Source organism: Prionailurus viverrinus, chromosome A2 (assembly GCF_022837055.1).
Source record: "Prionailurus viverrinus isolate Anna chromosome A2, UM_Priviv_1.0, whole genome shotgun sequence".
Lineage (NCBI taxonomy): Eukaryota > Metazoa > Chordata > Mammalia > Carnivora > Felidae > Prionailurus > Prionailurus viverrinus.
The window spans coordinates 113,356,299-113,381,294 of NC_062562.1; positions in this window are offsets into that span (position 1 = coordinate 113,356,299).

Here is a 24,996-nt window from a genome sequence, read left to right on the forward strand (position 1 = left end):
AGGATGTATGAGTTCTCTAGGGCTGATATAACAAATTACTACAAATTTAGTGACTTAAACCATGCAAATTTATTATCTTAAAGTTCTGTTGTTCTTAAGTCTATAACGGGTCTCACTGGGGTAAAACCAAGTTGCTGATGAGGGTATATTCCTTTCTGAAGGTACTAGGATAGAATCTGTTTCTTTGTCTTTTCCAGCCTAGAAGCCTCTAGAATAGCTGCCCACTCTCCTTGGCTCACCGCCCCCTTCCATCTTCAAAGCTATCAAAGTTAGTCTTTCTCACATCACAGCCCTCTGTTGCTGACTCTTGTGCATCCCTCTTTCACACTTAAAGATCTTTTGATTACAGTGGGCCCACCCAGATCATGCAAGATAATCTCCTTTATTTCAAGGTCAGCTAATTAGCAACCATAATTCCTTTTTTTTTTTTTTGCATTTTTTCCCCAAGATTTTACTTAAATTCAAGTTAGTTAACATATAGTGTAGATTGGTTTCAGGAGTAGAATTTAGTGATTAATCATTTACATGTAACACCCAGTGCTCATCATAAGTGCCCTCCTTAATGCCCATCACCAATTTAGTCCATCTCTCCCCCCACCAACCTCCCCTCTAGCAACCCTCAATTTGTTCTCTGTATTTATTTATTTTTTTAATTTGCATGTTTTAATAGTTCTAGCAATTTTATTTTTTTAATACAATTTATTGTCAAACTGGCTAACATACAGTGTGTAAAGTGTGTTCTTGGTTTTGGGGTAGATTCCTGTGGTTCATAACATACGTGAAACATCCAGTTCTCATCCCAACAAGTGCCCTCCTCAATGCCCATCACTCATTTTCCCCTCTCCCCCCTTCCTCCCCATCAACCCTCAGTTTGTTCTCTGTATTTAAGACTCTCTTATGCTTTTTCTCCCTCCCTCTTTGTAACTATTTTTTCCCCTTCCCTTCCCCCATGGTCTTCTGTTAAGTTTCTCAAGATCCACATATGAGTGAAAACATATATCTTTCTGTGACTAACGTATTTCACTCAGCATAATAACTTCTACTTCCATCCATGTTGCTACAAATGGCATGATATCATTCTTTTTCATTGCCAAGTAGTATTCCATTGTATATATAAACCACACCTTATTTATCCATTCATCAGTTGATGGACATTTAGGCTCTTCCCATAATTTGGCTACTGTTGAAAGTGCTACTATAAACATTGGGTACATGTGCCCCTATGAATCAGCACTCCTGTATCCTTTGAATAAATTACTAGTAGTGCTATCACTAGGTCACAGGATAGGTTTTTTTTTTCATTTTGTTATTTACTTTTTTAATTTATTTTTATTTTTATTTTTTTAATTTTATTTTTTTTAATTTACATCCAAATTAGTTAGCATATAGTGCAACAATGACTTCAGGAGTAGATTCCTTAATGCCCCTTTGCATTTAGCCCATCCCCCCTCCCATAACCCCTCCAGTAACCCTCTGTTCTCCATATTTATGAGTCTCTTCTGTTTTGTCCCCCTCCCTGTTTTTATATTATTTTTGTTTCCCTTCCCTTATGTTCATCTGTTTTGTCTCTTCAAGTCCTCATAGAAGTGAAGTCATATGATATTTGTCCTTTTCTGACTAATTTCGCATAGCATAATACCCTCCAGTTCCATCCACGTAGTTGCAAATGGCAAGATTTCATTCTTTTCGATTGCCAAGTAATACTCCATCATATATATATACCACATCTTCTTTATCCATTCATCCATCGATACGATAGACATTTGGTTCTTTCCATACTTTGGCTATTGTTGATAGTGCTGCTATAAACATTGGGGTGTATGTGTCCCTTTGAAACAGTACACCTATATCCCCCGGATAAATACCTACTAGTGCAATTGCTGGGTCATAGGGTAGTTCTATTTTTAATTTTTTTGAGGAACCTTCATACTGTTTTCCAGAGTAGCTGTACCAGTTTGCATTCCCACCAGCAGTGCAAAAGAGATCCTCTTTCTCCGCATCTTCACCAACATCTGTTGTCGCCTGAGTTGTTACTGTTTAGCCATTCTGACAGGTGTAAGGTGGTATCTCATTGTGGTTTTGATATGTATTTCCCTGATGATGAGTGATGTTGAGCATTTTTTCATGTGTCATTTGGCCATCTGGATGTCTTCTTTGGAAAAGTGTCTATTCATGTCTTTTGCCCATTTCTTCTCTGGATTATTTGTTTTTTGGGTGTTGACTTTGATAAATTCTTTGTAGATTTTGGATACTAACCCTTTATCTGATATGTCATTTGCAAATATCTTCTCCCATTCTGTCAGTTTAGTTTTGCTGACTGTTTCCTTCACTGTGCAGAAGCTTTTTATTTTGATGAGGTCCCAGTAGTTCATTTTTGCTTTTGTTTCCCTTGCTTCTGGAGACGTGTTGAGTAAGAAATTACTGCGGGCAAGATCAAAGAGGTTTTTGCCTGCTTTCTCCTCGAGGATTCTGATGGCTTCCTGTCTTACATTTAGGTCTTTCATCCATTTGAGTTTATTTTTGTGTATGGTGTAAGAAAGTGGTCCAGGTTCATTCTTCTGCATGTCGCTGTCTAGGTTTCCCAGCACCACTTGCTGAAGAGACTGTCTTTATTCCATTGGATATTCTTTCCTTCTTTGTTAAAGATTAGTTGGCCATACATTTGTGGGTCTGATAGTTCTGTTTTTAATTTTTTGAGGAACCTCCACCCTGTTTTCCAGAGAGGCTGCACCAGTTTGCATTCCCATCAACAATGCAAGAGGATTCCTGTTTCTCCACATCCTCGCCAGCATCTATTGTTTCCTGAGTTGTTAATTTTAGCCATTCGGACTGGTGTGAGGTGGTATCTCAGTGTGGCTTTGCTCTGTACTTCCCTGATGATGAGTGATGTTAAGCATCTTTTCATGTGTCTATTGGCCATCTGGATGTCTTCTTTGGAAAAGTGTCTGTTCATGTCTTCTGCCCATTTCTTCACTGGATTATTTGTTTTTTAGGTGTTGAGTTTGGTAAGTTCTTTATAGATTTTGGATATTAACCCTGTATCCGATATGTCTTTTGAGAATATCTTTTCCCATTCCATCAGTTGACTTTTAGTTTTGCTGATTATTTCCTTTTCAGTGCAGAAGCTTTTTATTTTGATGAGGTCCCAATAGTTCATTTTTGCTTTTAATTCCCTTGCCTTTGGAGATGTATCCAGCAAGAAATAGCTGCGGCTGAGGTCAAAGAGGTTGTTGCCTGCTTTCTCCTCTAGGGTTTTGATGATTTCTTATCTCACTTTTAGTTCTTTCATCCATTTTGAGTTTATTTTTGTGTATGGTGTAAGAAAGTGGTCTAGTTTCATTCTTTTGCATGTTGCTGTCCAGTTCTCCCAGCACTATTTGCTAGAGAGACTGTCTTTTTTCCATTGGATACTCTCTCCTGCTTTGTCAAAGATTAGTTGGCCACACATTTGTGGGTCCAATTCTGGGTTCTCTATTCTATTCCATTGGTCTATGCATCTGTTTTTGTGCAAATACCATACTGTCTTGATAATTACAGCTTTGTAGTAGAGGCCTCCTGCTTTGGCTTTCTTCTTCAATATTACTTAGGCTATTCGGGGTCTTTTGTGGCTCCATACAAATTTTAGGACTGTTTGTTCTAGCTTTGAGAATACTGGTGCAATTTTTATTGGGATTGCATTGAATGTGTAGATTGCTTTGGGTAGTATTAACATTCTAACAATATTTATTCTTCCAATATGTGAGCATGGAATGTTTTTTCATTTCTTTGTGTCCTCTAATTTCCTTCCTAAGTTTTCTATAGTTTTCAGCATACAGATTTTTTTACATCTTTTATTAGGTTTATTCCAGGTATTTTATGGTTCTTGGTGCAATTGTAAGTGGGATCAGTTTCTTGATTTCTCTTCCTGTTAATTCATTATTGGTGTATAGAAATGCAACTGATTTCTGTACACTGATTTTGTACCCTGCAAGTTTGCTGAATTCCTGTATCAGTTCTAGCAGTCTTTAGTTGGAGTCTTTCAGGTTTTCCATGTAGAGTATCATGTCGTCTGCAAAAAATTGAAAGTTTGACTTCTTTGCCAATTTTGATCCCTTTTATTTCATTTTGTTGTCTGATTGCTGATGCTAGGACTTCCACCACTATGTTAAACAACAGTGGTGACAGTGGACACCCCTGTCATGTTCGTGATCTCAGGGGAAAGCTCACAGATTTTCCCCATTGAGGATGATATTAGCTGTGGGCTTTTCATAAATGGCTTTTATGATGTTTAAGTATGTTCCTTCTATCCCGACTTTCTTAAGCGTTTTTATTAAGAAAGGATGTTGTATTTTGTCAAAATGCTTTTTCTGCATCTATTGACAAGATCATATGGTTCTTATCCTTTCTTTTATTAATGTGATGTATCACATTGATTTGCAAATACTGAACCAGACCTGCAGCCCAGGGACAAATCCAACTTGATCATGGTGAATAATTCTTTTTATATGCTGTTGAATTTGATTTGCTAGTGTCTTGTTGAGAATTTTTGCATGCATGTTCCTCAGGGATATTGGCCTATAATTCTCCTTTTTTGTGTAATTCTCCTCTTTGTCTGGTTTGGAAATCAAGGTAATGCTGGCTTCATAGAATAGGTCCAGAAGTTTTCCTTCCATTTCTCTTTTTGGAACATCTTGAGAAGGATAGGTATTAACTCTGCTTTAAATGTCTGCTAGAATTCCCCCTGGAAGCCATCTGGCCCAGGAATCTTATTTTTTGGGAGATTTTTTATAACGGATTCAATTTCTCCACTAGTTAAATTTTCTATTTCTTCCCATTTGACTTTTGGTAGTGTGTTGGTGTCTAGGAATTTGTCCATTTGTTACACGTTGTCCAGTTTCTTGGCATATAAATTTTGATAGTATCCTCTGACAGATGCTTGTATTTCTGAGGGATTGGTTGTGATAAATCCATTTTCATTCATGATTTTATCTATCTGGGTCCTCTCTCTTTTCTTTTTGAGAAATCTGGCTAGGTGTTTATCAACTTCGTTTATTTTTTCAAAAAACTAGCTCTTAGTTTCATTGATCTGTTCTACTGTTTTTTTGGATTCTATATTATTTATTTCTGCTCTGATCTTTATTATTTTTATTCTTCTGCTGGCCTTGGGGTTTCTTTGTTGTTCTGCTTCCAGTTCATTTAGGTGTGCTGTTAGATTTTGTATTTGGGATTTTTCTTGTTTCTTGAGATAGGCCTGGATTGCAATGTATTTTCCTTTTAAGACTGCCTTTGCTGCATCCCAAAGGATTTGGATTGTTGTGTTTTCATTTTCAATTATTTCCATATTTTTTAAAATTTCTTCTCTAATTGCCTGGTTGACCCATTCATTCTTTATTAGGGTGTTCTTTAACTGCCACACATTTGGAGGTTTTCCAAACTTTTTCCTGTAGCAACCATAATTCCTTCTTAAGTCTTAATTCTCCTTTGCCTTATAATCTAACATAGTCACAAGTTACAGAGCATAGGACATGGATATCTTTCGTCTCTGGCTACCACAGTGGGAAGCAGAGTAGAGGCAAAAACAAGTAGACAGGCTATTGGAGTTGGCAGTTGTCAATATGAAGAGCTGTGGAGAGCTCTTAGGAGTCACTTAGAAACTAAAAGTGAAAAGACTAGATCATAGTTGTCCTAGGAGTGAGATCTATCCAGGGATCAATATAGGACCCTTGAATGTATTCATTTATTCAATATTTCTTTATGTTCAGATACTTTGTGAACAGATGCTATTTTAGTTTCTGAGGATAGAGCATTGAGTAGTTCATAAAAGCCCCTGACCTCATGGAGCTTACCTCAAGGTAAGCTGTATATGTCAAGAATGATTATCTATACATATCCTTTTTCTCAGGCAGACATTTGATGGGCACTAGATAGACACTCCTTTCTTTTTTTAATCTTTATTTTTGAGAGAGAGAGACATAGTGTGAGCAGGGGAGAAACAGAGACAGAGGGAGACACAGAATGTGAAGCAGGCTTTAGGCTTCGAGCTGTCAGCACAGAGCCCAATGTGGGGCTTGAACTCACAAACTGCAAGATGATGACCTGAGCTGAAGTCAGATGCTCAACCGACTGAGCCACCCAGGTGCCCCATAGATACTCCTTTCTGATGAGGACATGATTAAAGACTTATCCTGTGTTCTCTGTTGGTTGCTAACACAGGATATCTAAATTTATTTTTACTGAAGTATAGTTTACATACAATTTTATGTTAGTTTCAGGTATACAGCATAGTGATTTGACATCTGTATGTGTTATGCCATGCTCACTCCAAGTGTAGCTACCATCTATCACCAAACAGTGCTATTATAATACCATTAACTATATTCCCTATGCTGTACCTTTCACCCCCATGACTTACTCATTCCATAACAGGAAGCCTGTACCTTCCATTCCCCTTCACCCATTTATCTCATCCCTCCATCCTCCTCACCTCTGGCAACCACCAGTTTGTCCTCTGCACTTGCAAGTCTGTTTCTACTTTGGTTGTTTGTTCATTTGTTTTGTTTTTTAGATTCTGCAAATAAGTGATGTCACATGGTATTTGTCAGTCTGATTTATTTCAATCAGCATAATACTCTCTAGCTTTATTGATGTTGTGATAAATTGCAAGGTATTCTTTTTATGGCTGAGTAATATTCCATTGTAAATGTTCACCACATCTTCTTTATTCATTCTTCTATGGATGAACATTTAGGTTGCTTCCATAACTTGGCTATTGTAAGTAATGCTGCAAGAAACCTAAGAGTACATATACCTTTTCAAATTAATGTTTTTGTTTTCTTTGGGTAAATATCCAGTAGTGGAATTATTGGATAATAAAGTACTTCTATTTTTAATTTTTTGAGGAACTACCACACTTTTCCACAGTGCCTGCACGAATTTTCATTCCCACCAATAGTGTATGAAGGTTCCCCTTTCTCCAATTCCTAGCCAATACTTGTTATTTCTTTTTGATACTAGTCATTCAGACAAGTGTAAGGTGATACCTCATTGTGGTTTTCATTTACATTTCCCAGATGATGAGTGATATTGAGCATCTTTCCATGTGTATTTTGGCTATCTATATGTCTAAAATTCAGGCTATCTAAATTTAATTACAATTTTGATATGAGCTTATACCTTTATGTTAAAGAAGAAATTTATGCAGCTTAAGCAAATACTGTCCTCAATTTGCCACAGTGGAATTCTTCATCTTTTCAAAAGACATGGAAACTTCCTTCTTAATTATGATCATCACATGGCATACAAATGTTTTAGAAAGAGATGCTTTTTGATACTCATATTAATGGGCTCCACTTTAGACCAGACTTTTCAGAATTTTTATGTTAAAGAAATATTTTATACCTTGTAGGACTTGTCTACTTTCATACAGAATCTGATTTTTATAAGAAATACACAAATTCACAGATTTTGAGAGTAAAAGCAAAATTATTTATGGCTAGAGAGTTCAAAAAGTGAAATAGCACTAAACAGAAGGTTTTCTGCAGTACTGAATGTCTTCTAGGTTATCTAATGTTTATATTTTATGTTGCATGATTTAGTCCCTAGGTATTAAAGCAGATAGGGGATTAGTTTCATACATATCACATATCATAATCCTTTTCTTTAACTAAATAATCCTGTTATAAATTAAGAAATGATTAACATGCTTGTAGCAGAAGGTTGTATTCTTGCATTATTCAAGTTTTATAAACTAAAAATACCTAACCACTAACTCAAGTAGTATTATTTTTGCTTCTCTCCTTTATAAAAAAACATATTTATGGAAAATATGAAAATTAAAACCAGCTTCTGAAATCAGCAAGAAAGAGCAAAGAGGCAATTCCTACATCTCAAGGATTTACCCTATGTGCAGTTTCAGAAAGCAGTAAACTTTCAAATGGAGTCATTAGTACTAAAACTGTACAAAACCATTAAAGTCCATGCAGTTGGATATGCCTTTTCACACATGGGGTTTGCAATTCTCTGGCAATGTATTTCTGGGAACTAGTTTGTTAACTGTAAATGATATGGGTAAACTGATTTTTCTTCAGCAAGTCAGTTATGGCAATTAATCTGAACAAAAACATGAAGTTTGTTAATCAATGCTTTAAAACACACACACATACACACACACACACACAATCTCATAAATCAGATGTTCTACTTTAACATGCAACATGAAGAAGTAATTGTGATAGACAGCCTTAAATATTTGTCCTTCTATATAATTGGAGCAGTGTTCTTTTCTGGAATCTTGCAACTAGTGAGGCATCTATAAGAATGGATGTCCATGCATATGTAAAGAGCAATACAGATAGTATTCAAATCCCAGTTTTTAAAGCCTCACCTTAAAAGTTATCATTGTACCATGGAGTACAGAGTGGCATGGATAAGAAGGGACTGCAGCATGGGAAGAACCAATATTTTCATAAGAATGGGAAAAATTCATTCCTTGGAGGAAAGAGAAGAGGGAGGTATTAAAGAAGATTTTATATATGACCGTATTATATCAGCACTATTTACAATAGCCAAGAGGAAGAAGCCACCCAAGTGTCTATTAATAGATGAACAGATAAGCAAAATGTGGTATATACAAACAATGGATATGATTCAGTCTACAAATGGAAATTCTGTCATATGCTACATCGATGAACCTTAAAGATATTATGTTAAGCAAAACAAGTGAGTTAAAAAAACACAAATACCATAAGATTCCACATATATGAAATATCTACAGTAGTCTAATTCATAGAAACAGAAAGTAGAATGGTGGTTGGCAGGGAATAGGGGGAGGAGAAAATGGGAAGCTATTTAATGGGAATAGAGTTTTAGTTTCACAAGACGAAAAAGTTCTGGAGATTGTTGTTCCATAGCATTGTGAATATACTGATCACTACTGAACTGTACACTTAAAAATGATTAAGATGATAAATTTCATGTTAAGTATTTTTTTACCACAATTCCCAAAGAGTAGGATTTAGAGAGAAAGATCATTTTAAATGAACAATAACATCAATGATGCTTGAACAATAAGTTGGCAGGAGATGAGGGCAATATTGGGGAATCTTAAAGCAAGAGAAAACCTTAGGAAAAAGCATAGATGCAGAATAGTCATAGATCAGCAACTAGTTCAGGGTGGGTCATACACCACCGAGTAACAGGTCAATGAGGCTGGAAATACAGAGTTGAGCCTAGAGTGGACATATATTTGCCTGCACAATACCACCTCCCAACTTTGACTGTCCTCACTTTTCCATTTAATCTTCCTCAATCCATAGGGCTTGGGTAGAATTAACTCCAGGTTTCAATAATCAAAGCAACCCATCCCCCAAACATGTATATACATATAGGGATAAACTAGTTGGATTCCTCTCTAGCAATTTGTTGGAACTATCAGGGAAAGAGACTTTCTCTTCCAATGACATTTAAGAATGAAGAACCATGTAGACCAGGAGATGCCCCTGGGCATCTTCTCCCACATGGAGAATCCTACTGAAAATACAAAGGAAATTAGCATTGAAATAGAAAAAAAGAAACAGAGTAGGGGAAAAACGTAAAGACAAGGAGGGAAAGAGAAAGAGACAGAAGAGGAAAGGGAAAGAGGGAGGAAGGAAGGGGGAAAGAAAAAGAGAGATAAAGGAAAGATAGGAGAGATAAAGGAAAAAGAGAGATAGGAAAGAAGGAAGAAGGAGGGAAGAAATTTTGATACCTGATAATATTGTTTAAACATTTGAATACAACTACACCTAGAATCAAATCAACCCTAGACTGTTTTGTTAACCCCCAAAATTCCCTTGTCTGGCATAAGCTGGCTTAAGATGAGTTTCTGTCATTTGAAATTACAAGAGCTCTGAATAATCCAGGGTTAGATTGTGTGGACCCCAGAACTGGGTAATTGGAAAATATTTTATGAGTATTCACTTTGTCAGACATTGTGCTACTTCTTTAGATACTGCAAGGAACAAAAAAACTTTGGTTCCTGCCCTTGTGGGAGTAACAATTTCTTAGGTCCCTAACAGATACTTGGGCCTAATTCCCACTTATAGGCAACTCTTTGTTTTTTTAACAAGCCCTATTGTAATAGGAAAGCATAGCCAGATTTAGTAGCTACTGATCTACAGAACAGTATATCCAAACTTTCCTGATGATAATTCACCTGGCTTGCTTATTAAAAAAAGCTTAGGCTATCCTCCAGAGCCACCTAATTAGAATCTCTAAGGGTGGGGCCTGAAAGCAGTTTTAAACATTAGCTGCCTGCATGATTCTTAACATCAGATAAGTTTGTGAAATGCTGATGTTGCTATCCACTGTGGATCCTTGGACCAGTCACAGTAACATCACCTGGGAACTTACTTAACATGTAGCATCCCAAACCCCTCCCCAGACTCAACAAATGAGGATCTGCCTATAATATTTTAACATGAGTAGCTTGTATCGTATGGAAATTTTAAACTGAAAATCAAAAGCAAGGAGAAAAAATCTAAAGGAGGTCACTCAAAAGCGCTTTCCAACAAAATCCTTTTATTTCAAAGTCAAGATGGCATTAATTAAAAATTATATATTACATTATTTTTTATCTTTCTTAAGCCCATTGTCAGTGATGTCCCTCTATGTGGACTGCATCAAAGTTCACATAACTCTATATCACACTATATCACACAACTCTAGAAGGGACCATTCATATTGTGTGCATGTCAATGGCACCTTCAAGAATTATATAATACAGCAACCCTAGATCCAAGCACAACTGGAGATTCATTCAGAGTCAAGCTCTGAAATTTCAATCTAGTGTCTGCTTTGAAGTGACAAAGAGACCCACCTTCATATTTGATAACCAGGATGATTGACAGTGATGAGATCCAAACATAACTTTTCTTTTTTTCTTTGAGACCTGCTCGTTTTAGTCATTAACAGAGATACTACAAATGGCAAGCATACAATAATATAAGACAAAATATAAAGGTGATAGAATAGTTTCTACTTTTATCCCACCTCCTTGTTTTTAGTTAGTTTATCTTAAAGGAATAGAAGGACCTTATGATTTGCTTTCCAAGGCTCTCCTGGTGACAATTTGCCACATTTACACATCTGCAGATGAAGAAGCACCACCATATGGCAACTCTTAGGAACCCCAATTTTGCAGGATTGTTGACCACATGGGGCAGTTGGTAGATATTCGAACACCCAAGGTACCTAGTTTCAACTGCTATAAAGTAATGGTATAGGGTAGTAATTAAGAGCCTAGACATTGTCTGCCAGGTTTCACATCCAACTTCAACAATTACTAGCTATGTAAACTCAAGCTAATCGCTTAACCTTTCCTCTTCCCTCATCTATATAATGGGAATAATAATGCAATTTTGTCAAGAACTGTAAAAAGTCTGAGGTGTTACCTTACTTGCAAGATAACAAATTAACTTGCCACAGTTTCATGTGTACTGACAAAAGATACAAGATTTCTGAATCAGAGACAAAAGACTTTATTAGTCACAGCAAAAGCAGTAGCCAGAGTGTCAGCATTGTTAGATCAGCATTGTCAGCATTGAATTCCCTGAATTCAAGTCCCCAGTGACACTGCAGGTTTGCTTAGATGGATGCCTGCACACAGCGCATTGTGTTATAGAAGAGAAATGCTGGCCTGGGGGAGTTGCTGCTTAATGGAAGACTGTAAGCAAGCCTACTCTTTGTCCCAGAGCAAGATACTACCTCATTCCCAAGGCTGTCACAGCAAACACAATCCTGAAAAGTAACCCAGGTAAAGAGCTGTCAGGGGCTTGCATTCTTGGTATTCCCAGCAAGATGGGTAGCAGTACAAGAGACCCATGGAGGACTGTCTTCAACAGGTTGTTGAGTTAACATATGCAAGATGCTAAGAAAAGTAACAACTCTGTGTATTAGCTATTTTCAGTAGTAGTAGTAGTAGTAGTAGTAATATGTTGATGTGAGCTGCCTGTTTGTTTAAAGTATATGTATGTATATCTCAGGAGACATATATCAGACAGATACAGTAGATATATAATATATATTAGGAAATTTTGAAAATGAAAATACAGAAATCTCCAGTAATATCACCTTCAACTATTATTCACTTTTTGTTTTGTTTTGTTGTCTTTCTATGTATATACATATTTTTATTTTCTTCAACTGATATCCAAGTCCATACACTATTTGTATTTTACTTTTTCCACATTTTATTTCATCATGAGCATTTCTACTTAGTAAATATTAGTCAAAAACTAATCAGTTTTAATAATATTCTATCACAGGTAGGTATCATAAATCATCATAAATGGACATGTCTCTTTTAGCCTCTACATATTGGGAAACATTTATTAATATTGGAGAGAAGGCTAAGAAGAAAGAGAAGATCTATGAAAAGTAGACCTGACTCTAAAACCATAATCATCTTAGTCCACTTAGGGTAGTGGCTGATGAGGAGCCAAAGGCAGGCTGAGGGCAAAGCACAAGCTAACACCCTGCAGACTACAGCCTTCCCCCACCCCAACCTACCCCCATCTCCCCACCCCTCTCCCTGTCCCCAGGTGGGATATGTGTGACATTCCTCAGGCACTCCTGACTACCCAAGAAGACAGAAAAGGGAAAAAAAAAAATGGTTAACAGATAGAGATCACAGTCAGGCAGGACATGAGTCTCTATCAGTTTACAAATGACTTAGTGAATTATAAGAAAAAGGTCATCTTATCAATAGCTTAACCTCCAGAAACCCATAGACTTAGTTTCCTCGAGCCCTAACATCACCCTCCCCTCCATAGTGATGTGGGGAACAAAGTCAAGAAGAAAATGTAAATAAAATTAAAATTAAATTTCTTTATAACCTGCAGACCATTGACAAATACTTGAGCTAGGCAAAGTAAAACATTCCTCTAAGAAACTCCCAACTATCTTGTCTTAATGTTAATGCCTTAGTAGAGGGAAAAATAACTTTAGCTCAAGAACGAGGCCTCCAGTATCTTATGAGTCCTCTTTAGCATATGAAAGTCCTTTTGGAAACCTCCCTTTTTCCTTACCCATCTCTAACTCCATAGTATATAATCAGTCACCCCTCACACTTATAATACAGCTCTTTCTGCCCATGGGTCCTGTCCCTGTGCTTTGATAAAATCACCTTTTTGCACCAGACATGTCTCAAGAATTCTTTCTTGGCCATCCGCTCTGGACCTCCACCCCCACTCCAAAACCTCATCAGTGGCTACCCTAGAGTAAGATCTAAAGAGAAACTCAGGTTCATAAGTATTCCCTTGAATTATCAAGAAAATAGTTCACTGAAGTTTATACTGTGAAAGAGATGCATTTATTTAAGATACATTTAATAAATATTTCAAATAATGTGCTTAAAATAGCTCTCTTCAATTTTTGGAAAAATATATTTATGTGAAACCAACTGTTTTCTGACATTAAGTATGAGGAACTGTTAGTTATTAGTTTGCTAAATGGGCCACATATGTCATTCTTTTCCATTTTGTTTTCATTTCATCTGATGATTAGTTTCCTTCTCTGGAATTTTTACCATAAATGGAAGACACAGTGTTAGTTAATCAAATAAAATTTAAAAAATAACAAGGAAGAATGAAAACATAGATCACAAATGATATTCTAACCAGAGGATACATACATGGAAAAAGTGTGTGCTATAAGATATCAACATACATTTCTTTTGTTTATAAGCCAGATAGGATTGAGCTAGCCTTCAAGAATTTTGGGAAAGAAAATCAAAATAATGGAATTTTATCCGATTAGTGTTTTGTTTTATGGTGTTTCTCTTCTGCTTTATCTCAGTTTACTTCGTGCTGCAAGAGTGGTGCTGGTGTAAGTTTCCTGTGCGTGTAAAAGAACCAGTTAATTCAAATTTATTGTCATTCAGATTTGTTAAGACAAAAGAAGCTTAACTTTCTTTGGGTTCTATTAAACTTCTGTTTACCCAGTACTTCCTAGAAGAGGCAATTAATTAAAATCAGACAAGTTTGTAATGGGGATCAAAGCAGAACAGCAGCTGGGAAACACAGGACACAATGACCAATCTGTGATACAAAAACTGAGGGGGCTTAGAGAAGGTGAGGAGAGTACAAATTCCTCCCAAAGAAGAGTAACTTTTCTTTCCTCAAGTCTTGAAACCATAGCAAGATGAGGAAGAGGACAGCAAGTGTGCTGACTAGTGAACAAAATCTCTAGGAGTCCCTGCAGTTAGGAGAGGGAAGGCAGAAAAAGGATTATGTTGATGATGAATCAACCAAACCTTTTTGTGAGGAGGCACCAGGGATCACCCTCCCCCTGCTAGCTCCTGACAAATTATGGAGAGGCTAAGGAACAGTAGCAATGGCACTCTCAGGATGGCCTCCAAAGACCACTTAAAATCTAAAATTCTAATGGATCTAAATGCTACAATTTTTCCAGTTAAAAGAAATCTTCATCATAAACACCAATTTGCAAAGAGAAGGTACAAGTAGCAAAACATGTACTCATCTGTTCTAATAAAAGAACCCTCTATTGTAAAATTACATATCAGCAGAAAGTCATTAGCTTTGATAAGTAACACCTCACTCAACAAAGAGTAGCCTAATGGACTCTTTTAGCATACTATTTTAATATTTAGCCAGAAAAAAAAAAAAAAGCAAGTACTCTGAGAATCCTTGGTTTAGTTTCAGGGTATGACTATCAATATGTTTTTGTAATATAATCACTAAATTCTACGGCTACAGATATCACTAAAAAGACGCAGAAATTGTAGATGACTTAAACCAAAAAAAAACAAGCTATGACTGAGCCCATGAGAGTCAGGAACTTTGCAGAGGAGATCTCATTTGATTTTCAAAACAAATCAGCAAAATTGAGTAACTTAGCCCTTGCCCAACTTGATATAGCTTGCAGGAGCAGAAGCTAGGATCTGATTTTAAGATGGTATGGCTTCAGCAACCATGTTCTGTCCATTACACTATACCACCTTCTATCACTTCCTCATAAAGGAAAGTGAAGGACTGACCCTTTAATGGGTAAAGACATGAACCATAGATTATTTTCACAATTGAGCCAAAAATGCACTGTCATGATACAGAGATATTAGGAAGTACTTTAAAGGAAGTGAGAAAATGCTCTATCCACTGGAAAACTTTCTTGAGATTCTAAATATTTCCAAAATCCTGGGGATTCCTCTGCCAGTCAGCAGGGACCAGTCACCAAAGAATTGATCGTACATATGACAGGGGATTCCCCAGCCATCTCCTTTATTTTCCCCATCTCAGCATGAAGAAATATTACACCATAGAAGAGACACTTACTACCTCCTGCATTACCTACCCCCAATGCAGTCTTTAAAATGTATACATATAGAATATTTAAAGCCTATAAAATGTGTGTAAAGTAATACAACATTTAGCCCAGGTACCTGCCTCCCAACTTGAGAAATAGCTTATTAGTCATATCAGATTTTAAGACATAAATATGATTAGGTGAAAAAAATTCAAAAGGAAAAGAATTTTCTAATTTTTATTACATATAGTGTGAGGGGAACCCATTAGAAAGCCAGATATATTTTCTTTGTCCCAAAACACATTAAATAATTTATGTGAAATGCTTAACATGTCTACAAAAAGGATCCCTAACAGAAAACATACAATAAAAGAAAAGGGATGCTTCTGTGTACAATTCAGTAGTATCAGAGATGCAACCATGAAACTCAGGGCTGTGAACACTCAAAGCAGACAGTAGACATAATGACACGTTACATTACCTACATAATGTGTAGCTTAATAAACCCTCTTGTGTGGAACACACTTGGCATTAATCAAGAGCCATGAACAGATTCCCTTATTTTCTCAATGTTCATCTAATAAACTGAAATTTCATTTACCCTTGGACGGAAACTTTAATAGCAGGAGACAACTGTTGATACCTTCTGTGGTATACAGTAATTAAACATAATAAATGCACATCATGAATTTTCTTCATTAGAAATTAGAATTTTTATGCTTCACAACTATTTGCAAAAAATATGCTGACGACACTGGGATGTGTAACATTTTGAATTTACCTGAAGTCTAGATTTGCCATGCTGTATTATAAAGTATCAATATCACATTCATGAAAAAAAAAAGAAATAACACATTACCAAAACTTTAGAATCCTTTAAGAACTGATCTCTGATCACATGTCCCTCACTCCCTCATAGCCTAACTACCACTCTGAATTTGATGCCTATTCCCATATGTGTTTTGTAATTTTACTCCATCTGTATGTATTTCTAAACAACATATATCATAGTCTTTTCATGTTTGCAAAACTGAAGGTAAATAATTTCACACAGTATGAACACCTCTGCAACTTGCTTTTTCTTTCTGTCTCTCCTCTTTTTTTTTTACTGATTATTATATGTGTAAGATTCGCCTATGTTGATTTAGAAAGCTCTGTAATAACATTTGTGCTGCATAATTCTTTTGTATCAATATACAGCCATATAGCCATTTTCCTATTGACAAACAGAATTGCTTTGTCATTATAAGTAACACTTTTCAAAATGTTTTTATACTTGTGCTCACATATAAGAATTTCCTTAGGCTACGTTTAGAAGCAAAATTTCTGGAAAAAAAGGTATGTACATCTTCAGCAAAACTAGATATTGAAAAACTGTTTTGAAAGAGTTCAAATTCACAACCCCTTTCTCCTTTCAACTTTTTAAACAGATACTATCAAACAGAAATTTCAACTCCAAGAATGCTTGAATCTGGATGGATCCTCATTCCAGCAGGTATTTTATTTTATTTTAATTTTTTTTTTAATGTTTACTCAGTTTTGAGACAGAGAGAGACAGAATGCAAGCAGGGGAGGGGCAGAGAGAGAAGGAGACACAGAATCTGAAGCAGGCTCCAGGTTCTGAGCTGTCATCACAGAGCCCGATGTGGGGCTCGAACTCACGAACTATGAGATCATGACCTGGGCTAAAGTCAGATGCTTAATCGACTGAGCCACCCAGGCACTCCCCAGCAAACATCTTAAAAAGTTTGCTTGCTTGTTTATCCACAATTAAGTTCAACCTCCTCAATCCAAGTAATTAACTAAGGTGATCAGTCAGAGTCTAAGCTGATTGTCACTGATTAAATGTGGCCTTTCTTATGTTCAGTATGCCCATCCTGAAAAATAAAGATATCTCATCTCTTCTTTTTTTTTTTTTTTTTTTTTTTTTTTTTTTTTTTTTTTCAACATTTATTTATTTTTGGGACAGAGAGAGACAGAGCATGAACGGGGGAGGGGCAGAGAGAGAGGGAGACACAGAATCAGAAACAGGCTCCAGGCTCTGAGCCATCAGCCCAGAGCCTGACACGGGGCTCGAACTCACGGACCGCGAGATCGTGACCTGGCTGAAGTCGGACGCTTAACCGACTGCGCCACCCAGGCGCCCCATCATCTCTTCTTAACAGCAATTTGGCACAATCTATAGATGGCCTTAAAAACAGACTAGTCTTTGATTCAGAGTATCTAGGAATTTACTCTAAGGACATAGTCAGAGGTATACATGAAAATTTGTACATCAAGACATTTGCCTTAGTGTTAAATATGATGTCCATTGCAATACTGTTGGTGTAAACAAGCAAAAAGTCTATCAAGTAGGAACTGAATAAATGGTTGTATATTCACATAATTGCACACTAAGTGGAAACAGAAAAGGATGAGGTGGATGAAAATGAACTGACATATTATTATTTCAGTTATTAATTGCTACCTAACAAAGCACTCAAATATGAAGTAATTATTTATTATTTCTCAAGATGCTGTGGATTGACTGGAGGAATTTTCCTGTTTCTTCTGGTGTTAGCTGGCCCCACTCAGGGAGGACACTGAATGCCTCCTGCATTCAGCTGGCAGGTAAACTTGGGCTGTAATGTCCAAGAAGACCTCACTCACATATCTGTAATTTGCTGCTGGTTGGCACCTGGAGCACCTCAATTCCTTTCCATAAAACTTCTATTCATTCACAAGGCTAGACCATCTTCCTTACAGCATGGTAGCTGGGTTCCAAGAGGGAGTAATCTAAGAAGTCAAGCCCCATTGTGGAAGTTCTTACTAAGTCTCTGCTTGTTTCAGGCTTGCTAATGTCCTATGGGCCAAAGCCTGACACATGGCCAAGACAAGACACAGCGTGGAAGAGGACTACACAAAGGTGTGGATTCCAGAAAGCATGGTTCATCGGGGGTTGCCAAAGTAACAGTGTGCCACAATTATTAAGTAAACACATAAGGTTTGCATAGGAGCGGCTGGGTGGCCCAGTCATTTGAGTGTTTGACTTCAGCTCATGTCATGATCTCAAGGTTTCTGGGTTCGAGCCCTGTCGGGCTTTGTGCTGACCTAGTGGAGCCTGCTTTGGATTCTCTGTCTCCGTCTCTTTCGGCCCTTCTCCTGCACTTGCTCTCTCTCTCTCTCTCTCATTACAAAAAATTTTTAATTAAAAAAATAAAAAGGTTTGCATAGACTATATCTGGAAGTATATGCTAACACAGTTTCAGTGTTTGAAACAGTGGAGTGAAAGTTACATGGGAAGTGGTAGTCAAGAACAGACTTTTTTTTTTGAGAGATAGAGAGGGCACAAGTGAGTGAAGGGCAGAGAGAGAGAGAGAGAGAGAGAGAGAGAGAGAGACAGAGAGACAGAGAGAGAGAGAATATCCCAGGAGGGGCAGAGGGGGAGAGAGAAAAGAGAGAGAGAAGCAGGGCTCAAGCTCACCCAAAGCAGGGCTCAAACTCAGGAACCATGAGATCATTACCTGAGTTGAAGTCAGATGCTTAACAACTGAGCCAACCAGGCACCTAAGAACATTTTTTTTATGTTTACTTATTTTTGAGAGACAGAAAGACAGAGCATGAGTGGGGGAGGGCAGAGACAGGGGGAGACATAGAATCTGAAGCAGGCTCCAGGCTCTGAGCTGTCAGCACAGAGCCTGACGTGGAGCTCGAACCCACAAGCTATGAGTTCAAGACTTGAGATAAAGTTGGACGCTTAACAGACTGAGACACCCTGAAGAACAGACTTTTTAATGCAAGTATGTGTGTGTTGCTTGAATTTTTTATAATATTAATGTATTTTATAATTTCAAAATTATGATGGAAGATGAGGTTATACAAGAATAATTACATAAGTAAATGCTCATAATATGTCAGTCGAAAAAAATGTTAATGGTGATTATTTCAGAATGAAAGTATTGTGGCAATTTATCTCCTCTTCATGATTTTCCATATCTGCTACATTTCATATGAAAAATAACACAAGATTTTTATTTTTTTTTCTCTTTTTATTTATTTATTTTTTATTTTATTATTATTTTTTTTGGCATTATACTTTTTATTTTTTTTTATTTTTTTTTATGAAATTTATTGACAAATTGGTTTCCACACAACACCCAGTGCTCATCCCAAAAGGTGCCCTCCTCAATACCCATCACCCACCCTCTCCTCCCTTCCACCCCCCATCAACCCTCAGTTTGTTCTCAGTTTTTAACAGTCTCTTATGCTTTGGCTCTCTCCCATTCTAACCTTTTTTTTTTTTCCTTCCCCTCCCCCATGGGTTCCTGTTAAGTTTCTCAGGATCCACATAAGAGTGAAAACATATGGTATCTGTCTTTCTCTGTATGGCTTATTTCACTTAGCATCACACTCTCCAGTTCCATCCACGTTGCTACAAAAGGCCATATTTCATTTTTTCTCATTGCCACGTAATATTCCATTGTGTATATAAACCACAATTTCTTTATCCATTCATCAGTTGATGGACATTTAGGCTCTTTCCATAATTTGGCTATTGTTGAGAGTGCTGCTATGAACATTGGGGTACAAGTGGCCCTATGCATCAGTACTCCTGTATCCCTTGGATAAATTCCTAGCAGTGCTATTGCTGGGTCATAGGGTAGGTCTATTTTTAATTTTCTGAGGAACCTCCACACTGCTTTCCAGAGCGGCTACACCAATTTGCATTTCCACCAACAGTACAAGAGGGTTCCCGTTTCTCCACATCTTCTCCAACATCTATAGTCTCCTGATTTGTTCATTTTGGCCACTCTGACTGGCGTGAGGTGATACCTGAGTGTGGTTTTGATTTGTATTTCCCTGATAAGGAGTGACGCTGAACATCTTTTCATGTGCCTGTTGGCCATCCGGATGTCTTCTTTAGAGAAGTGTCTATTCATGTTTTCTGCCCATTTCTTCACTGGGTTATTTGTTTTTTGGGTGTGGAGTTTGGTGAGCTCTTTATAGATTTTGGATACTAGCCCTTTGTCCGATATGTCATTTGCGAATATCTTTTCCCATTCTGTTGGTTGCCTTTTAGTTTTGTTGGTTGTTTCCTTTGCTGTGCAGAAGCTTTTTATCTTCATAAGGTCCCAGTAATTCACTTTTGCTTTTAATTCCCTTGCCTTTGGGGATGTGTCGAGTAAGAGATTGCTACGGCTGAGGTCAGAGAGGTCTTTTCCTGCTTTCTCCTCTAAGGTTTTGATGGTTTCCTGTCTCACATTTAGGTCCTTTATCCATTTTGAGTTTATTTTTGTGAATGGTGTGAGAAAGTGGTCTAGTTTCAACCTTCTGCATGTTGCTGTCCAGTTCTCCCAGCACCATTTGTTAAAGAGGCTGTCTTTTTTCCACTGGATGTTCTTTCCTGCTTTGTCAAAGATGAGTTGGCCATACGTTTGTGGGTTTAGTTCTGGGGTTTCTATTCTATTCCATTGGTCTATGTGTCTGTTTTTGTGCCAATACCATGCTGTCTTGATGATGACAGCTTTGTAGTAGAGGCTAAAGTCTGGGATTGTGATGCCTCCTGCTTTGGTCTTCTTCAAAATTCCTTTGGCTATTCAGGGCCTTTTGTGGTTCCATATGAATTTTAGGATTGCTTGTTCTAGTTTCGAGAAGAATGCTGGTGCAATTTTGATTGGGATTGCATTGAATGTGTAGATAGCTTTGGGTAGTATTGACATTTTGACAATATTTATTTTTCCAATCCATGAGCAGGGAATGTCTTTCCATTTCTTTAAATCTTCTTCAATTTCCTTCATAAGCTTTCTATAGTTTTCAGCATACAGATCCTTTACATCTTTGGTTAGATTTATTCCTAGGTATTTCATGCTTCTTGGTGCAATTATGAATGGGATCAGTTTCTTTATTTGTCTTTCTGTTGCTTCATTGTTAGTGTATAAGAATGCAACTGATTTCTGTACATTGATTTTGTATCCTGCAACTTTGCTGAATTCATGTATCAGTTCTACCAGACTTTTGGTGGAGTCTATCGGATTTTCCATGTATAATATCATGTCATCTGCAAAAAGCGAAAGCTTGACTTCATCTTTGCCAATTTTGATGCCTTTGATTTCCTTTTGTTGTCTGATTGCTGATGCTAGAACTTCCAGCACTATGTTAAACAGCAGCGGTGAGAGTGGGCATCCTTGTCGTGTTCCTGATCTCAGGGAAAAAGCTCTCAGTTTTTCCCCATTGAGGATGATGTTAGCTGTGGGCTTTTCATAAATGGCTTTTATGATCTTTAAGTATGTTCCTTCTATCCCGACTTTCTCAAGGGTTTTTATTAAGAAAGGGTGCTGGATTTTGTCGAAGGCCTTTTCTGCATCGATTGACAGGATCATATGGTTCTTCTCTTTTTTTTTTGTTAATGTGATGTATCACGTTGATTGATTTGCGAATGTTGAACCAGCCCTGCATCCCAGGAATGAATCCCACTTGATCATGGTGAATAATTCTTTTTATATGCCGTTGAATTCGATTTGCTAGTATCTTATTGAGAATTTTTGCATCGATATTCATCAGGGATATTGGCCTGTAGTTCTCTTTTTTTACTGGGTCTCTGTCTGGTTTAGGAATCAAAGTAATACTGGCTTCATAGAATGAGTCTGGAAGTTTTCCTTCCCTTTCTATTTCTTGGAATAGTTTGAGAAGGATAGGTATTATCTCTGCTTTAAACGTCTGGTAGAACTCCCCTGGGAAGCCATCTGGTCCTGGACTCTTATTTGTTGGGAGATTTTTGATGACTGATTCAATTTCTTCGCTGCTTATGGGTCTGTTCAAGCTTTCTATTTCCTCCTGATTGAGCTTTGGAAGAGTGTGGGTGTTCAGGAATTCGTCCATTTCTTCCAGGTTGTCCAATTTGTTGGCATATAAGTTTTCATAGTATTCCCTGATAATTGTTTGTATCTCTGAGGGATTGGTTGTAATAGTTCCATTTTCATTCATGATTTTATCTATTTGGGTCATCTCCCTTTTCTTTTTGAGAAGCCTAGCTAGAGGTTTGTCAATTTTGTTTATTTTTTCAAAAAACCAACTCTTGGTTTCGTTGATCTGCTCTACAGTTTTTTTAGATTCTATATTGTTTATTTCTGCTCTGATCTTTATTATTTCTCTTCTTCTGCTGGGTTTAGGCTGTCTTTGCTGTTCTGCTTCTAGTTCCTTTAGGTGTGCTGTTAGAGTTTGTATTTGGGATTTTTCTTGTTTCTTGAGATAGGCCTGGATTGCAATGTATTTTCCTCTCAGGACTGCCTTTGCTGCGTCCCAAAGCGTTTGGATTGTTGTATTTTCATTTTCGTTTGTTTCCATATATTTTTTAATTTCTTCTCTAATTGCCTGGTTGACCCACTCATTCTTTAGTAGGGTGTTCTTTAACCTCCATGCTTTTGGAGGTTTTCCAGACTTTTTTCTGTGGTTGATTTCAAGCTTCACAGCATTGTGGTCTGAAAGTATGCATGGTATAATTTCAATTCTTGTAAACTTATGAAGGGCTGTTTTGTGACCCAGTATATGATCTTGGAGAATGTTCCATGTGCACTCGAGATGAAAGTATATTCTGTTGCTTTGGGATGCAGAGTTCTAAATATATCTGTCAAGTCCATCTGATCCAATGTCTCATTCAGGGCCCTTGTTTCTTTATTGACCGTGTGTCTAGATGATCTATCCATTTCTGTAAGTGGGGTGTTAAAGTCCCCTGCAATTACCACATTCTTATCAATAAGGTTGCTTATGTTTATGAGTAATTGTTTTATATATTTGGGGGCTCCGGTATTCGGCGCATAGACATTTATAATTGTTAGCTCTTCCTGATGGATAGACCCTGTAACTATTATATAACGTCCTTCTTCATCTCTTGTTACAGCCTTTAATTTAAAGTCTAGTTTGTCTGATATAAGTATGGCTACTCCAGCTTTCTTTTGGCTTCCAGTCGCATGATAAATAGTTCTCCATCCCCTCACTCTCAATCTAAAGGTGCCCTCCGGTCTAAAATGAGTCTCTTGTAGACAGCAAATAGATGGGTCTTGTTTTTTTATCCATTCTGATACCCTATGTCTTTTGGTTGGCGCATTTAATCCATTTACATTCAGTGTTATTATAGAAAGATACGGGTTTAGAGTCATTGTGATGTCTGTATGTTTTATGCTTATAGTGATGTCTCTGGGACTTTGTCTCACAGGGTCCCCCTTAGGATCTCTTGTAGGGCTGGTTTAGTGGTGACAAATTCCTTCAGTTTTTGTTTGTTTGGGAAGACCTTTATCTCTCCTTCTATTCTAAATGACAGACTTGCTGGATAAAGGATTCTTGGCTGCATATTTTTTCTGTCTAGCACCCTGAAAATCTCGTGCCAATTCTTTCTGGCCTGCCAAGTTTCAAAAGAGAGATCAGTCACGAGTCTTATAGGTCTCCCTTTATATGTGAGGGCACGTTTACCCCTTGCTGCTTTCAGAATCTTCTCTTTATCCTTGTATTTTGCCAGTTTCACTATGATATGTCGTGCAGAAGATCGATTCAAGTTACGTCTGAAGGGAGTTCTCTGTGCCTCTTGGATTTCAATGCCTTTTTCCTTCCCCAGTTCAGGGAAGTTCTCAGCTATTATTTCTTCAAGTACCCCTTCAGCACCTTTCCCTCTCTCTTCCTCCTCTGGGATACCAATTATGCGTATATTATTTGTTTTTAGTGTATCACTTAATTCTCTAATTTTCCCCTCATACTCCTGGATTTTTTTATCTCTCTTTTTCTCAGCTTCCTCTTTTTCCATAACTTTATCTTCTAGTTCACCTAGTCTCTCCTCTGCCTCTTCAAGCCGAGCTGTGGTGGTTTCCATTTTATTTTGCATTTCGTTTAAAGCGTTTTTCAGCTCTTCGTGACTGTTCCTTAGTCCCTTGATCTCTGTAGCAAGAGATTCTCTGCTGTCCTGTATACTGTTTTCAAGCCCAGCGATTAATTTTATGACTATTATTCTAAATTCACTTTCTGTTATATTATTTAAATCCTTTTTGATTAGCTCATTAGCTGTTGTTATTTCCTGGAGATTCTTCTGAGGGGAATTCTTCCGCTTGGTCATTTTGGATAGTCCCTGGCCTGGTGAGGACCTGCAGGGCACTTCCCCTGTGCTGTGGTGTATAACTGGAGTTGGTGGGCAGGGCCGCAGTCAGACCTGATCTGCCCCCAGCCCACCGCTGGGGCCACAGTCAGACTGGTGTGTGCCTTCTCTTCCCCTCTCCTAGGGGCGGGATTCACTGTGGGGTGGTGTGGCTCGTCTGGGCTACTTGCACCCTGCCAGGCTTGTGATGCTGGGGATCTGGCGTATTAGCTGGGGTGGGTAGGCAAGGTGCTCGGGGGCAGGAGGGGCAGGCTTAGATCGCTTCTCCTTAGGTGATCCACTTCAGGAGGGGCCCTGTGGCAGCGGGAGGGAGTCAGATCCGCTGCCGCTGCCGGAGGTTTGGCTCCGCAGAAGCGCAGAGTTGGGTGTTTGCGTGGAGCGAGCAAGTTCCCTGGCAGGAACCGGTTCTCTTTGGGATTTTGGCTGGGGGATGGGCGGGGGAGATGGCGCTGGCGAGCGCCTTTGTTCCCCACCAAACTGAGCTCTGTTGTCAGGGGGCTCAGCAGCTCTCCCTCCCTTTGTCCTCCAGCCTTCCCGCTTTCCGAGCAGAGCTGTTAACTTATGACCTCCCAGACGCTAAGTCGCGCTTGTTGTGGGAA